This window comes from Cryptomeria japonica, chromosome 9 (assembly GCF_030272615.1).
Source record: "Cryptomeria japonica chromosome 9, Sugi_1.0, whole genome shotgun sequence".
NCBI classification, from domain to species: Eukaryota; Viridiplantae; Streptophyta; class Pinopsida; order Cupressales; family Cupressaceae; genus Cryptomeria; species Cryptomeria japonica.
This window is the reverse complement of record NC_081413.1, coordinates 252692930-252709083: the sequence shown is the minus strand read 5'-3', so window position 1 is coordinate 252709083 and position 16154 is coordinate 252692930.

Sequence of the window (16154 nt, the reverse complement as noted above, 5' to 3'; positions counted from 1 at the left end):
TACACCCCGACGGCCATGCTCTGCCTATCTCTGTAAACAATCTCATGCATCTCCCGATACATGTGGGCCAACAAACAGGAGCCCCAACCAAGTCTCTAAGGGGTCTCCATCAATCTCTCTAGCATATGGCCCCATTCACTTTGGAAACCCTGTTGCCCTCTGTTTGGCATCAAGAAGCAACCAATGAAACCTGTTAGGACTTATAATAGCGGATACTCCTCATTGTACCTGCTCATTAATATATCCCAACTCATGGAACAAGTCAAGATATTGGGATCCTTGAATACGTTCCTAAGAGCCTGTAGTCCAGGTAACAATGCAGTATCATAATCCACCTTATCCCCAGCAAAAGGGATACGAAGGATCCTATACACATCCTCGGGAGTGATAGTCAACTCCCTAATTGGCAAATGAAAGGTATTATGCTCTGAATGAAACCACTCTACCAATGCTGTGAGCATCCTGTGGTTCACACGGATATCAGGTAACCTCATTAGGTGAGTCAAGCCACACATATCAACATGAGCCTGCTCAACCTCAGACAAATCATGAACTAAAGCCATAGTGGGAGGATATACACATCTGAAGAGAACAGGAGGTAAGCACACTTGCAAAAAACCCAACAACGAGCATCAAAAAACATTCCAAATGAGCCTACAAGAGAAGTTAAACATCACGCAAATCCAAATAAGTCAAATGCAAAACCAAAATTTCATGTTTACACTTTCAAAAATGATCACTATCTTTCAAACGAGAAAACACAGTCAAACAACATCTCGTACGAGTCAGGAATAGCTCTCGTACGAGAAAACGGCCTCAAATGATAAACTTCTACACATCATATGACAAAATGGTCTTCTAACCGACCTGTCGTACGACACAAGGGTGAATCCCGTACGACAAATCTAATGGCTTCAAACGATAAAAGAAAATTTGTCAGTTTCTCATACGAGACAGGATCCTGTCTCGCACGATAAACTGCGACACCCGACCTAAAACCCGTGAAAAATGTGAAAAATGAACAAAAAAATTCAAAATTGGAAACATAAAGAGGCTAAAGATCGCTAACTTACCACTGGCTCGTAGTTTCGAGGTCGATTGTGACGTCTCTGGTGCTCAAATTGATGCTGACGAGTAGGGACCACCATTTTTCTTCGCAGAAGGCTTTTTGAATTTTTAAACTTGGAGGGTTAACATGATTTGAAAATGACACTTTCGTCCTATATATAGCCTAAAACCTAATTTTTCAACTTGCTTCGATGGTTATGAAAATTGTACCCTTAGCTAATTTGCCTGCTCTGATTCCATTTTCGGGATCAAAATCAAAATTTGAGATCATTTTGCTAGTCAATTTCACAATTTTGACCACTTAGCACTTTTTCATCAAATGCTCATTCTTTCTTCAAATTAAGCTCCATTTCAACGCTGAATCTTAATTCAATGTCATTCTACACATCAACATTTCAATCAACTCTATGCTTAATTTCTCATCAATCAACGCCGAAAGTTTAAAAAAAAAAAAATCCTTAGAATCAATTTGTGCTCAAATAGCTTATTTTTGCCAAACAATTGCCTATAATCAAGTACCCTCACTATCTTTTGATTTCTCTCCCGAGGGGGCATACTCATGACCTTATGACTTCACATCTCCTCATAGTTGAGAAAAAATTTCAAATCTTCATCGAAAGTCGAGCAAAAAAATTTTCAACTAAAGAAAATCAAATAAGACCTCATCGCTAGGGGCATCTTAGCTTCATCGCTTCACATCAAGTTGAGATCTCTCGATCATCTGAATCGAATCAATCGCTAAGGGGCATATCAATTTCATCGCTTCACATCAAGCTGATATTTGTCTTTCATCTAAATTAATCTCTTAACATTAATCAGTTTCATCGCTTCAAATCAAACTGATTATTCGTTTAAACTCGATCAAAAGTTTAAAGAGTTTCTTTGATTACACTAAATCTAAGCAAGTGTTCAATATTCATTTCTTGATCAAGCTGAATAGTTCATTCTTCGCTCACTATGTCTTGATCAATCAAGTTCAAGATCAATTTTTATCATCACTCACTGCATCTAAGATCAATCAAGTTCTAGATCAGTAGGATCTGCTTCTTGATCAATCAAGTTCAAGTTCGGTATCTTTGTTTTCTATCGTTCCTCAGTTCAATCAAGTTCGGGATCGGTATCACTTTAATCAGACTTCATTCAGCTTTGTCACTTCGAATCAAGCTAAACACCTTGCTTTTTATCTAATTCGTGATCAATCAAGTTCAGAACTGACATCTCCTAGACATCACACATTCTTTGAACCAACGTGCTGCTCGCACATTAATTCAAAGAGGGGCAAATGTAATACCCTAAAATTGGTCATCTAAACCATGGGCCCCTAATCTCGACAACATCACCAAGGTCCTAACCAAAACCAATTAAATCAATCTTGAGCACATTATTAACTCTTTAATCACCAAAAATCACATGGCAAATCAATTACTCAATATTAATTAAATATTTATTTAATTAATCAAATCATTTCCAAGAATATCATTTTGATCAATTATCCCATTTTAATTTATTAAATATCCTTGCATATTTAATTAATTAATAAATTTGCCATTCAATCATGCAAAAAGGATTAATTTATTACAAAAGATAAATTAAATTATTACAAAGAGTTGAATTGAAAATAAAACAAAAAAAGAATTGAATTGAGAGAGAAATCAAACTTGAGATATTATTTCTTTTTCTAAATTTAGAACTTGAAATTAGAAAAGCAATTTAATTGAATTATTGAATTATTCTCCAAAATTGAAACTCAAAGCTTTTTAGAAAAAAAAGTTCAGTTGCATTGAAAAGACCTTTTTCTTGAATGAATTAAAGAATTATCTATTTTTATCAGATATGCATGGAATTAATTTATTATTATTTTCCAATGCAACTTGGACTTCTAATTTGAATGCATTTCAATTAAACTATAATTGGAATCTATCTCAAGGTTAACTAAACATGATTTCTCAATTATTTCAATTAATCCTAAATTGAACTTTTTCTCTTGCGATTCTCTATAAATTCAGTCTTCAGCTCTCATTCCAATTCACCCCAGAGATTTTTGAGAACACGCTTGGAGATTATTATCACGCTAATTTCCCTCTAGAGTCATTAAAGATTATTGTGCTTTTTAGATTATTTGCATCCATTTTACATCCATTATTGCTTGCATCCATTGTTGTTTGATTATTATTGCTTGAATTATTCATCCATCTTGCATCCATATAGCTTAATATCATATAGATTAAATCCTTCGCCTTGGTGTAGTCTAGTCACTGGTATTGCTAATAAAAATCTGAGAGCAATCTTATACTCACATCTTTTAGAAGGCAATTAGTCGCTTTGCTATGGTTTATTTCTTATTGATTATTGATTACTAACCATGCATATAATGACTTAATTGAAGTGTTGTGCTTACAGTTACAGGTTCACTTTTTCACACACACAATACCTTATATTGGTAAAACCCTAGTTGAAAACCCAAATACATGGTAAAAAACAATATTAGTTTAATGTGAATATACTCATTTGAATAGTGGAAAGAAGATTGAAGCCATGTTGAACTTTGTGGTTGGCTAAGATATAGTGACCAAACCATGAGTTGACCCTATTTGATTGGCCTCTATGTGATAAGAAGGTTTAAAAGCCTGGTTTTGATGTTTTAAAAACAAGCTATACTATCTATTATAAATTCCTTGTCAAAGATCACCTATATGTACTTGTCTATAGCGAATTCTGGAATCACACCAAAATACAGTAACCAAAACCTGCCAAAGAACAGCTCTGTCCGCTACTGATTCACATTCTTCACAAAATAATAAAAAATGAATTGATTTGCCCGTTCGTTTGGATGAGTTTCAGCATCATGTCAATCCAAAGGTCGACTAAGTAGTGGAACTCATAGATGAAATGTTTGTACTAGTCTGGATTTGATTGACGAACTTTACATTTCTATCACTCGTTAGAATAGAATGTTGCACTGATTAATCATCTATTAAAATGATATAGATTTTTGGCATAACTTGCAAACATTTTCCATTATAGACAATGAACTGAACCTTCTCACATCCATTAGTTTACAAATTATATATTTCTTCTACTGTGTGTACTGTGACTCCAAAGAAATGTTATGCGTAGACTCTATCTTTAAAGTGATGTATAATTGTCATAGTAGATATTTTATTATTCTGATTCTCTGAGCAGAAAAGTTGACAGACTTTAGAGTGCCTTGTCAAATCCACTCACACTAGCACTATTTTTTGCATGAAGAGAAAAATAAAATCCAGTTCTGTTGTTAATGTATCATCTGTGCAATAATTAAAATGATGACTACATCGGGCGTAATGGTCGATCAAAAAAGTTGGTTAATTGAATCCCACTGAAAAAACCGCGCCTTGTAAGAGGATCCTGTTAAATTTTCTGACCTGCACAGTATGGTTCTAGCAAGAAAAGAAAAGAAACAGAATTTGCAGAATGATAACAAAGCTTTAAAAAACAGAGCAGAGAGATCTGCATATGAATGAAAATTTTGTATTAAAATTACAATGATTGCATGATTTGAATACAATGTTGGCCACTGCATAAACTGAAATTGTGGTGAAGGAAGGCGTTAATAACTAGCCTAACAGACTGTTTGCATTAGTTAGCTTATGCATGAAGGTTGAATGAGTTGAATGCCCGTAAATTACGGAGAAGATAAGAAGTAAACTATGCTTCTCTTATGCATGAAGGAAAAACTACCTCTAACAGATCCTTCTATAATAGTCCCAACATATATTATCAATCATAGTCAGACCCATTATGATAAATATTCAACATAATATACTACAATAATCAATCGTGGCAAGACCATAGATCATTTTGAGTACATAGGGAAAACTAGCTACATGCAATGAGATACCCCGTCTTGGATCATTAATTGCATGTTGGTTCTTGGATAGTTAATGTAATTTCAACTTCATAAACTGATGTTCATTTGCAGATTGAAACTAAGCTGAATCCATTATGCAAAATGAGTAAATTATGATAGATGCAACATACGTATAGGAAGTTGAAACTAGGATAACATTCAAGTAAATGTGAGGAAAAATAACAAGTGTAGAGAATTTGCATAGAAGAACAATAGCACATAACATACAGATTTACATGGAAAAATCTCGTAAAATTATACTAGTAAAAAACCACGGGCAAAAAAATAACAAGTGCAGAAAATTTGCAAAGAAGAACAATAGCACATAACACACAGATTTACGTGGAAAAACCTGGTAAAACTATACCAGTAAAAAACCACAGGCAACTTTTGTCTTTCGTATTGATTCTCAGGTATTATAGAGTTACAACAATCTCAAAAACTATCCATCAAAACACGACTTCGAGTTGCAGAGTCCTACTTGAATAAAGCTTACTAAATATAGTAAGTATGACTCGCACAACTGCATGTAAAACACATGTCGAAATTACTATTTATAGAAATTTTATTAACAAAACTTTCTATTTATAGTAAGTCTCAAAAAAAAATTGCGGCTCCCGGTAGGACGTCTTTGGCATGTCGCCTAACGGCAAGCGCCTAGCGATGCACTAGTGGACAATCCATGATGACGCAACCACTGCTAGCTAAGATAGCCATGATGACTCAACCCCTGCTAGCTAAGAGTCCAATTTGGACTTCACATTCTAACATTCTCCCACTTGAAGTCAATTTTAAAACTCTGAATAATTCCTCTATTTAAAAACCATTGGCAATGCTGCCTATCATCACATAATCTGTAGACCAAGAGAAATGAACTTCTCTCTACTAATAGGTTTCATCATAATATCTACAGGGTTTACATCAGTGTGAATCTTGGCTAAAGAGATATGTCCTCCTTCCACCACTTCAAGCTGAGTTTAGTGCTAAGTGTAAAGCACTTTGACTGTCACAATGCAGTACCATGTTATCTTGCTTCACTTGCAATTCACCCAAAAGTCTATGAAGCCAAATCGCCTCCTTGCTAGCCTGTGTTGCTGCCATATATTCTTCCTCAGTAGTAGACAATGCCACCACTACCTACAACTTCAACACCCAACTAACAACTCCTATAGCTAAAGAGAAAACATATCCTATTGTAGACTTTCTCTTATCTCTGTCTCCACAAAATTATGCATCCCCATATCCATTAACTTGAAGACTACTCCCACTGTAACAGATAGAAGCATCTGAAGTGCCTCTCAAATATATGAGAATCCACTTCACAGTTGTCCAATGATCAGTACCAGGATTCCCCATGTACCTACTAACAACTCCCACTACTTTTGCAATGTCTGGTCTGGTGCACACCATGGCGAACATAAGACTTCCTACTACTAATGACTACAGTACATGAGACGTCTATGTCTTCTCTGCTTATGTGCTAGGGCACTGTTCAGAAGACAATTTAATATGAATAGGAAATGGAGTACTAACTGGTTGTGCTTTCTACACATTGAAGCACTGCAAAACCTTCTCTACATAAGTTTTTTGTGACAAGCATAATTTCTTGTTGTTTCTGTCTCTATGTATCCTCATTCCAAGAATCTGATTTGCACTGCCTGAGTCCTTCATTTCAAACTCCCTAGCAAGCTGAGTTTTCAAATGGATGATTTTATACATGTTGGGACCTGCTACCAACATATCATCAACATATAGTAGTAGAATAATAAAACTACCATCATCATACCTTTGAAAATAGGCACAATGATCAGCCTCACATCTACTAAAACCCAAACTCAATGTGAAGGAATCAAACCACTTATACCAACACCTTGGCACCTGTTTCAAACCATGCAGTGATTTTCTTAGCCTACAAACAAGATTCTCATTGCCTCTTTCCTCAAAACCTTCTGCCTATTGCATATAAATCTCCTCAGAGAGATCACCATGCAGAAAGGTTGTTTTTACATCTAGCTATTGTAACTCCAAATCAAGACTAGCAACAAGAGCTAAAACAACTCTAACAATACTTAACTATACAATAGGTGAAAAAAATTCATCAAAATCAATACCAGATTTCTGTGCATACCCCTTGGCCACCAACCGAGCTGTATATCTCTCCAAATTATTATTTAAATCTCTCTTCAACTTGAAGACCCACTTTTTCTCAATAGTTTTTCTCCCCTTAGGCAATGGCACAAGCTCCCATGTTTTTTTCTTATGCATAGCTTCCATCTCCTCTTCCATAACAACTCTCCATTTGCTTGCACATTCAACTTCACAAGCCTCCTGATATGAACTAGGTTCACCAACATCAGTAAGTAATGCATAAGAAGAATTAGAAGTAAGAGAATACCTTACAGGTGGTTTGATTACTCTACTGGATCTTCTTAGAACATGTGATGATTCACCCTGTGGCTCAACTGATTGTTGTTCTTCTAGTTGATCTTCATCTAGTTGCTCTCCATCCGGTTGTTCTTCATCAAGCACATCTAGATGATCATCACATTTTTCAGCCTCTACTGGAATAAATTCCATACCTTATTGTTCTTTACCTCTTTGCATTGAACTTTCATTAAAATATACATCTCGACTAACAATAATCTTGTAGGCAGCAGTCTCCCACAATCCGTACCCCTTTGTACCTTCTACATAGCCAAGAAAAATGCATTTTGTGGACTTATTGTCCTTCTTATTTCTATTCTCTTTAGGAATATGTACATATGCATTGCAACCAAAAAATACAAAGGAATGAGTAATCAACTGGTTTACCTTTCCATATTTCTTCTGGAATTTTATTATCAAGAGCATTAGTGGGAAATCTATTGATCAGGAAACAAGTTGTATTTACAACCTCACCCCAAAATTTCTGCTCCAAACCAGTAGTACTCACCATGCATTTGGCTTGCTCCATGATGACACAACCACTACTAGCTAAGATAGCCATGATGACTCAACGACTACTAGATAAGAGTCCAATTTGGACTTCACATTCCAACAGTAAATAGTTATATCTTGATGAAAATTTGGATGCATACTACTCTACAACTCTAGATGAAAATAACATCATCTTCAAAAACAAAACAACAGGAAATGTTATTAGATCTCTTCAATTGACTGACTTGAATGAAATAAATAAGTGGGGTCCGAAGATGATGGCATAGAGAGCTTCATATGTCATTGCAAATTTGGGGAACTAAACAGTAAAATTAAAAAAAATTGGTCGGCTATGTTTTTTTATATATATTTGAAACATTGTTTATTGCCATTATTATAATGAAGTTATGTTCTTCAAAAAAAATTAGAAAATTTAAATTTAATAATATAATTATTATTTATGTTTTTTATTATACAAATGTAAAAGTTACTTGATTTTTCATTATGATGTCAATGTTCTTAGAAAACATCTTAAAGATAGGAAAGAGATACTTGCATAGAAGAAAAAGTATGGTATGAGTTTGAATGTGAGTATTAGATTCTATTATGCAATTAGTAAAATAGAATATCAATTGTTAGAAAGAAATTGTAGTGTTGTTTGTTGAATCCCTGAATTGAAATTTTCATGTTAGAAAGGTAGATAATTTTGATTGCATATTAATAAAAAATTTATTTCTTTCAAAGTTTGATGCATAAAGAATCTATTTTTATATAACAATACACTTACTAAAGTTTGATGCATAAAGAATCTATTGTTATATAACAATACACTTACTGATACATGTGAAAGGAATCCATTAGTGTAGGATCAATAATTACAAAGTAAAAGTTCATAGGAATATAGCATAAAATTGTAGTTTGGGGCATGAAATTGTTATTAGTTGAGTGGTTGATTGTTGATAGAGTCATGTCTAGTTTAGAAAGTATCTATTGTTTCAGCAACCAGTATTTGCTTACAAAATTAGAAATATTCCTCAAAATGAATATGCAAGCTAAAATAATAATCATATTACAAAATGTAAAATGTTTAAAAGAGTCTTGCATATAAAGGCAAGGATGACAAGGTAAGACAAAAAGAGTGAAAATTTCACTACCCTTCCAAATGTGAAACATGTGTAAGACTCTATAGATGGGTGTAGAGACATATGGTGGATCCATATGAAGTGAGATAAAAAGATGAGATGTCTTTATGTGAATAAGACCAAATAGATACTAGGTAAAAGTAAACTTGATACCAATAATAACACCTCTCATACTAACATGTATTGATTCTATAAGTCTTTTGAATTCTATAGCTTGAAAAATGTAACAATAATACTTTTTTCTCATCATTAGCCTTTAACGATTAAAAATTACAGTATGGTTTTTTTTTAAATATAATAAAGTGCATTCATGTAAAGGACTACATAATAGGAAGAAGTTTTAAGATATTTGAAGTTTCCTATAAAAATTTAAAAATTGAAGAATGGAATTCATATGGAATAAAAAAGACATAAATAGGTTTTTATATGGTTATAAAATTATTTAAAGGATTTACTTTTTTCTTATACCTTGAATTAGAATACATAATGAATTTAGGTATTTTTGTATATATTGATGAGATTTTTTGTAGTAATTTGTAGACAGTTGTATTAAACTAATTTGAATTCACACTATTTTTTGCAACTTAATGTAGTTCTTATATTGTCCATCCATGCTACACCGGTAGGAGCCTCTAAACAATCATATGAAACTTAAAATAGATAAAATATAATAGGGATATATTGGAGGCTTGAAGTGTTAGAGATTTGAAGATTTTCATCATATTGAACTAGCTTATTTCTTAAAATGGTTCTTTGTATGAGAACATTATGTATTTTTATTATTATTTTAGATGTTGATGGTATTAATGAATGAATTTGTTGTCAATTTTTTTAAGACATGAATAAATTTGATGTAAACTCAACATGGATGGTTTCTTAGATACTTTAGGAGTTTGTGGATCTTGGGAATTGTACCTTTAGAATTCTCATGAAACAAGTTGATGGAACATTGTGGATATATCTTGGCAAGAATTGTTTTCAAATAATTCAAGAGATTTCTAATTCAATAGTTTGGGGATGTGGTGATCCGAGAACTTGAGAATCAAATCAAAGGCTACATACTTCGAAAGGTTACAAGACATCTTGATGGATTTTGACCTAGTTTGGTAATAGTTTTTCAAAGAAAATCTTCTAAAAGATGTTTTTTTTTTTTTTTATCACCTTGTTTTGATGTATATAATATTAACCTTAAGAGAGTGTTGGAATATTAAAGTTTATTTATTACAAATAAGTCACCTTAATAACTTGTAGTTTATTTTTGTTATTAAATAATTAATTGCATTCTAATAGATTGATAGTTTGGAAAGTTATGCTCAAAAAGATTTATAAAATCAATATGATAATACATTTAAAATCACCTCAATAATATAATAACTATTTATATTTTTAAAATGCAAAGGAAGATGGATTGGATACCATGTTTGTTGATGAGATGAGATGTGGATATGATTGGATGCGCTGCGCCCAGAACTTGGCTGCCTTTGACAGAGCGCTAAAGAAACTGACGCGGGAGATCCGTGATATCAGGGAACCCTCTTTTGATCAGGTTGAGATGCTGTTCCATCTCCATGGTAATAGAGATGTTGTATGGATGGAAGGACCAAGGGGGTGGACCACTTGGATGAAAAATCTGAACCATGTTTTTTCTTAGCTTGGCCAACTGTTGAGGCCCTACTTATCTCTTTTTGTTTCATATCTGAACTGTACTTTTTTGCTATCATCCGATGTATGTGATGTAACTTGAATGCTATAGCTGAGGCATTGTCCCCAGAAACTCTGATGTAAACTCTCTCTTTTATCACCGATTTTCAATATAAAAAAATGCAAAGGAAAGAAAATATGTCTCTCTACCTCTCCTTTCTTCTTGACTTGTTAAGCGATCGTTGATCTTTTTGCCCTTGATTCTGAACCTGGCAGCCATCTCTTATAATGAGAAGCATAGTTCCCATTGCTTCCATACCTATTAAGAGCTTTCATTTCTTAATACTAATTACTTGTCATCCTTTTCTTTCCATGGACTGAATTTTATCTTTCAATTGCAACTCAGAAATAAATTCAACTTCAACACAGGGAGAGGAGAGCCTGGTAATAAATCTGGGAGGAAGATGCCCAACAAATTGAGCATGCCTTATGGTTTATATGAAAATATTCTAGAATATGAAGAGAGTGGATTTCAGGTTGATGCACTTTTTCATGTGTAGAAATCCAAAATAACAGCGTAATTACTTATTGAATGGGTGAATTATTTTATTGAAATGGAATCGCTTTAACTCTAAAAGTCAGCTCATATTGAACGGGTACAATTTCAAGAGTTACAGGCATCATAGACATAAAGAGATCGAGGAGTTGTAATTAACATATCTATCTTTTAAATAATTTATATAAAATATAGATATCTTTTTGGAAGTTTCTAGTTATGTATGATAAATTGATTTGTAAATGGTATTGTGAAAAGGTTTATTCTTACATATTTTACATGGCTTTTTTTAAATATAAATATGTTAGTAACATAAGTAGTTGTAACATAGTTTCTATTCTTGTTATATAGGATAAATTGATTTGTAAATAAGCATTGTCAAAAGGTTAATTCTTGCATATTTTATATAGATTTTTGAAAAAATTTAAATATGCTAACAACATCAATAGTTATAACATATAAGATATTACTTAAATGTCCATCATAATTTAAAGATAAATAATACTTATATATTTAGATGGGTGAATACTTATAATTTTAAAATAATTAAACTATGACTAATAGCCTACAAACAAAAAATTTACATATTCAATATGTGTATGTATATGTATAAGAATATATTATTATATAATATTTATTTGTATTATATTCCTTTACTTAAAATATTATATTCCTTTAGAATATTTTCTTAGAATTATAATTTATTAAGGATTAGAGTTAGAAGTAAGATTAGGGTTAGAATTAGAGGTATGGGTAGGGTTTACAATTAGAATAAGTGTTAGGGTTACAATTAGAATTACAGTTAGGATTAGTATTACAATTAGATATATGATTACAATCAAGGATAGAATTAGGGTTAGCATTATAGTTAGAATAAGAATTAAGGTTAAATTCTTGATTATTAGTGTTAAGGTTGGAATTAGAGTTAAGGTTAAGGTTAGAATTGAGACTAAACCCATAATTAAGTTTAAGACTAAGGTTATAATTAAGGTGAGGGTTAGAGATATGATTAGAATTATGGTTAGTATTATGATTAGAACTAGTGTAAGCAATTGGATTAGTGTTAGAATTAGGATTAGAGTTTTATTGTGATTAAGTTTAGGATAAGGATTAGAGTTAGAACTAGGGTAAAGATTAGAGTTAGTATTAGGGTTAGAGTACAGATTGGTCTTAGAATATTTTTACATTTAAGGTTTACATTAAAATTCTGAGAGATAAAATTGGGTTTATAATTAGAACTAAAGTTATTGTTAGAATTAAGGTTAGAATTAGATTTATGATTAAAATTTGGATAAGTGTCTAATCTCATTTTTGGATTAGTTTAAATTGCATTTCTTTAACTAAGGTCTTCTTACAAATTTTCAATTATGATAATCAAAATTATGATTTATGGATATTTACACTAAAATTGTTCTATTTAATTTGAGATATGTTGAAAAAAATGTATCAATTAGATATTGATGTAAATATATGGATGTGAATTTATTATATTTGTGATGATTAATAGTGAACTATACATATTTGAAATGATGTTCAAAATGGATCCTTTTTCTAGAAATACAAACTAGGAAATTATTTATCCATCCTTTCCAATCAAGGATCACTCAATTGAGCGAACAATCAATTAAAACCAACTTCAATCCTCAAGGAGTGCTAGGTATTGTTGATAGATATTCCCTTTTTGTTATTTGATATGGTTGAATATGATTATGATATGAAAATACAAGATCTAGGTAAAATGATAGGAAATTGACAATATTCAAAAAAAAAAATTAGATACAAAACTAGAAGCAAACATAGAAGTACAAATCTAGAATCAGAAGACAAAGAACTTGTAACTAAAATCTGGAACCAAAAGTGTTGGATTATGGAGGTAGGTAGCCTATTTCTATTGGTGTCTTTGTTAGTTGACACTTTGGATTTTGGATTAATAGGCTCTATAGAACTTTCCCTCCAAAATTTATCTTAAAAGTGTCAAATGTGCGAGTTAACCGATATATACCAGGGGGTTTTGCCTATTCTGAGTCTAGTACTATGCATCTTTTTCTACTCTAGATATTTGGACACAACTTTCAATTATCAAATTTGTAACCTACAAACATAGAAGTGTGAAAAATATTGTACTATATAGTGGATTTCCTAAGTCAAACATCATGTTGGTGTTTCTTCCTCCACTATAGCAATGTTGGATGAAAAAGAGCTTACCCTTGGTAGGGCAGAGGCTAAAAACATTTAAGAAAATGTTTGAAATGACAAATGAAACCTTTGATGTGAAACCCCTTTCCTTCAAGCCTCACGGAAATCTTTATGTTTTTTGATGGATGTTTATGCATGCCTTCATCATGGGGAAACACATAAAAATTCATCAAGATTATTCAACTTGAATCCTTGATTTCCACGAAGAGGCTTGATTGAATGTGGATGTGAGAGATGTATGTACAAATGAGAGAGGGGTTGTATTTATATACAACTTACATACTTTTGAATTTAATTTTTAATGAAGGGAAACATCATAGAGGACTTCCGTACTATTCAAAAACCCAACCATTAAGATTTCAAATTTGGTGTTATAATGCTTGCACAAGGGTGCTAGGTGCCCTAGTCCTAGCATTTCAAGCCACGGAAAGGTATTTTAGTAAGGGATTGTACTTAGCCTATGGAAACCATATCAAAACTAAGCACAATCAAGCATGAATTAGGAGCATGACAGACAACCATAAAGTTAGCCCAAAATGAGTGTGAAATTCTAAAGGATCACAATTTAAGACACTTCAATATTATGTTATCATACTATGGTTAATGAACTAATGATATTATCAGTTAAATGAGGTGGACGCAAGAAACTAGTTCCCCTCTCAAAAGAGGAGGAAAAGAATGACCACAAAGAGAAAAGAAAAACAAGGAGAATGAGAAGTGCATCATGACTATAAGGACTCTCACACACAAATATATAATAATTTCTAGTTGCATAGATATTAATTTGATATTCACATTGAGTCATAAGTGTGATGGTATGTTACATTGTAATATTATTACAAAATTGATGTTTGACCATTCTCTATCTCTTTGTATAATGTTACCTTGTTAATCGATATTAACCTCTTGTCTTTCATTCTTTCTTGTTGATATTTAATTTATTTGATAAGATTTTATCATAATAGAAGTGTATAATTATTTCATTTATGAAAGATGTTAAATTACATACATACACATGTACATGCATATACATATAAATCTAAACACATACACACAAATTACATATGTGTGTGTGTACATATATATGTGTTTGTTTGTCTATATGTGTCTGTGTGTGTGTGTGTATGTGTATGTGTATGTGTATGTGTATGTGTATGTGTATGTGTATGTGTATGTGTATGTGTATGTGTATGTGTATATTTGGAATGCATTACCCAAACAACGTAATCGATCAGTCGCACACGAAGTTCCACGAGTGTTATCTTTTTCAAATCCTAATATAATTTCTATCTCGTCAACCTCTAGAGGAGCCACCTAACCTGGCCCCACCTAAACCAAGTTCCATTCTTCACACTTTTCAAGAATGTATTTCTATTCACTATCTTGCAGTTTCCCTTGTGAATTTTTAATTATAGTGTAGAGTTCTTCACGAAGGACATCACCACATCATCTACAGTCTATGCAATTAAAATTTTTTCTTTGATCCCATAGAGGCCATCCTTTGTTTGAGGAAGTGCTTCCTCAATAGTCATGGGGGGGAGAGGTAATACTTTAAATCGCCCTTCTATTGGGAGATTGTGTACATAACCTCTTGGTCTTCTGGAAGCCAAAAAGTACTTCAAATTCACCAACTCTAGTTCGACACTATAGAAATTTTTGGATATTGTCTTCCAAATATCCTTCGATGCAAAAGCATCATTATCATAATAGAAAAAAGGTGACCCTTGCATGAACACATTGATTTCCTCCAAGTGTGGCCCAATAGGTTTCCCAGCAACTCCAAAACTAGTTGGTCCCTCTGGACATAAATTAGAGACGTCACATCACACACTCCAGACATTGTTTGTTTGTATTGCATACTCTCTATGTATTTATCACCCTTTAACACTTTCCTCTTCTTTTCTCCAATTTCTCTCTTCTAGGCAGCTGATGAGCTTGTTTCCATGTCATTCAAGATAATGCATGCTTGCTTTCATTTACAAAATTTACTTGTACATGAGTCTTCAGCTTGTATCTTTTGCTTCCGCATAGATATAAATTATAATTCACGCTTAGATGATAATTAAATAAAATAAGCATTTGTAAAGAAAATATTTAGTCATAGGATGTTACATATTATCTAACGGAAAGATACTAGATCTAATTCTTGGAGAAAGGAAACATCATTGATAATCTTTTTTCCAAATAACACTGAATCAAATAAATTAAAAATGTTTCATGTAATTTTTAAAAGTAGAACTCATGCAATACTTTCATGCACCAACGACAAAGCTGTCTGACCCACAACATTATCCATAATAGAAAAAATCACTATAATAGGCAATTATAAAGTATCTATACAAAAATATGAAAGAACATTAAATTACCATTACAAACCCATAAACCATTAAATAGTGAAAATAGATATAAATTTGTAAATGTCTCCCTACAAACACCACAACCATAACCAAAACAAAAAAAATTCTTACCCGCAAAAACTAAGTAGCTCGTGAGTTGCAAGTCTACAACATCTCTCAGATGATCAAACTGTTTCTTAATTTTGTTCTTTTGATTAGTCAATGGATTTAGTTGCATGTACAAGTTTTATATTTGAAGCCTCTTGTTTCCTTCTACATCATTCTTCATGTCTATATTATTGGATAGTTGTACAATTTGTGATGCTATAATATCTATGTGACCCTTAATATCCTTAGTATATTTAGGCCATTTCTTTTAAAACATGTATGCCGCCACTACATCCTTTACA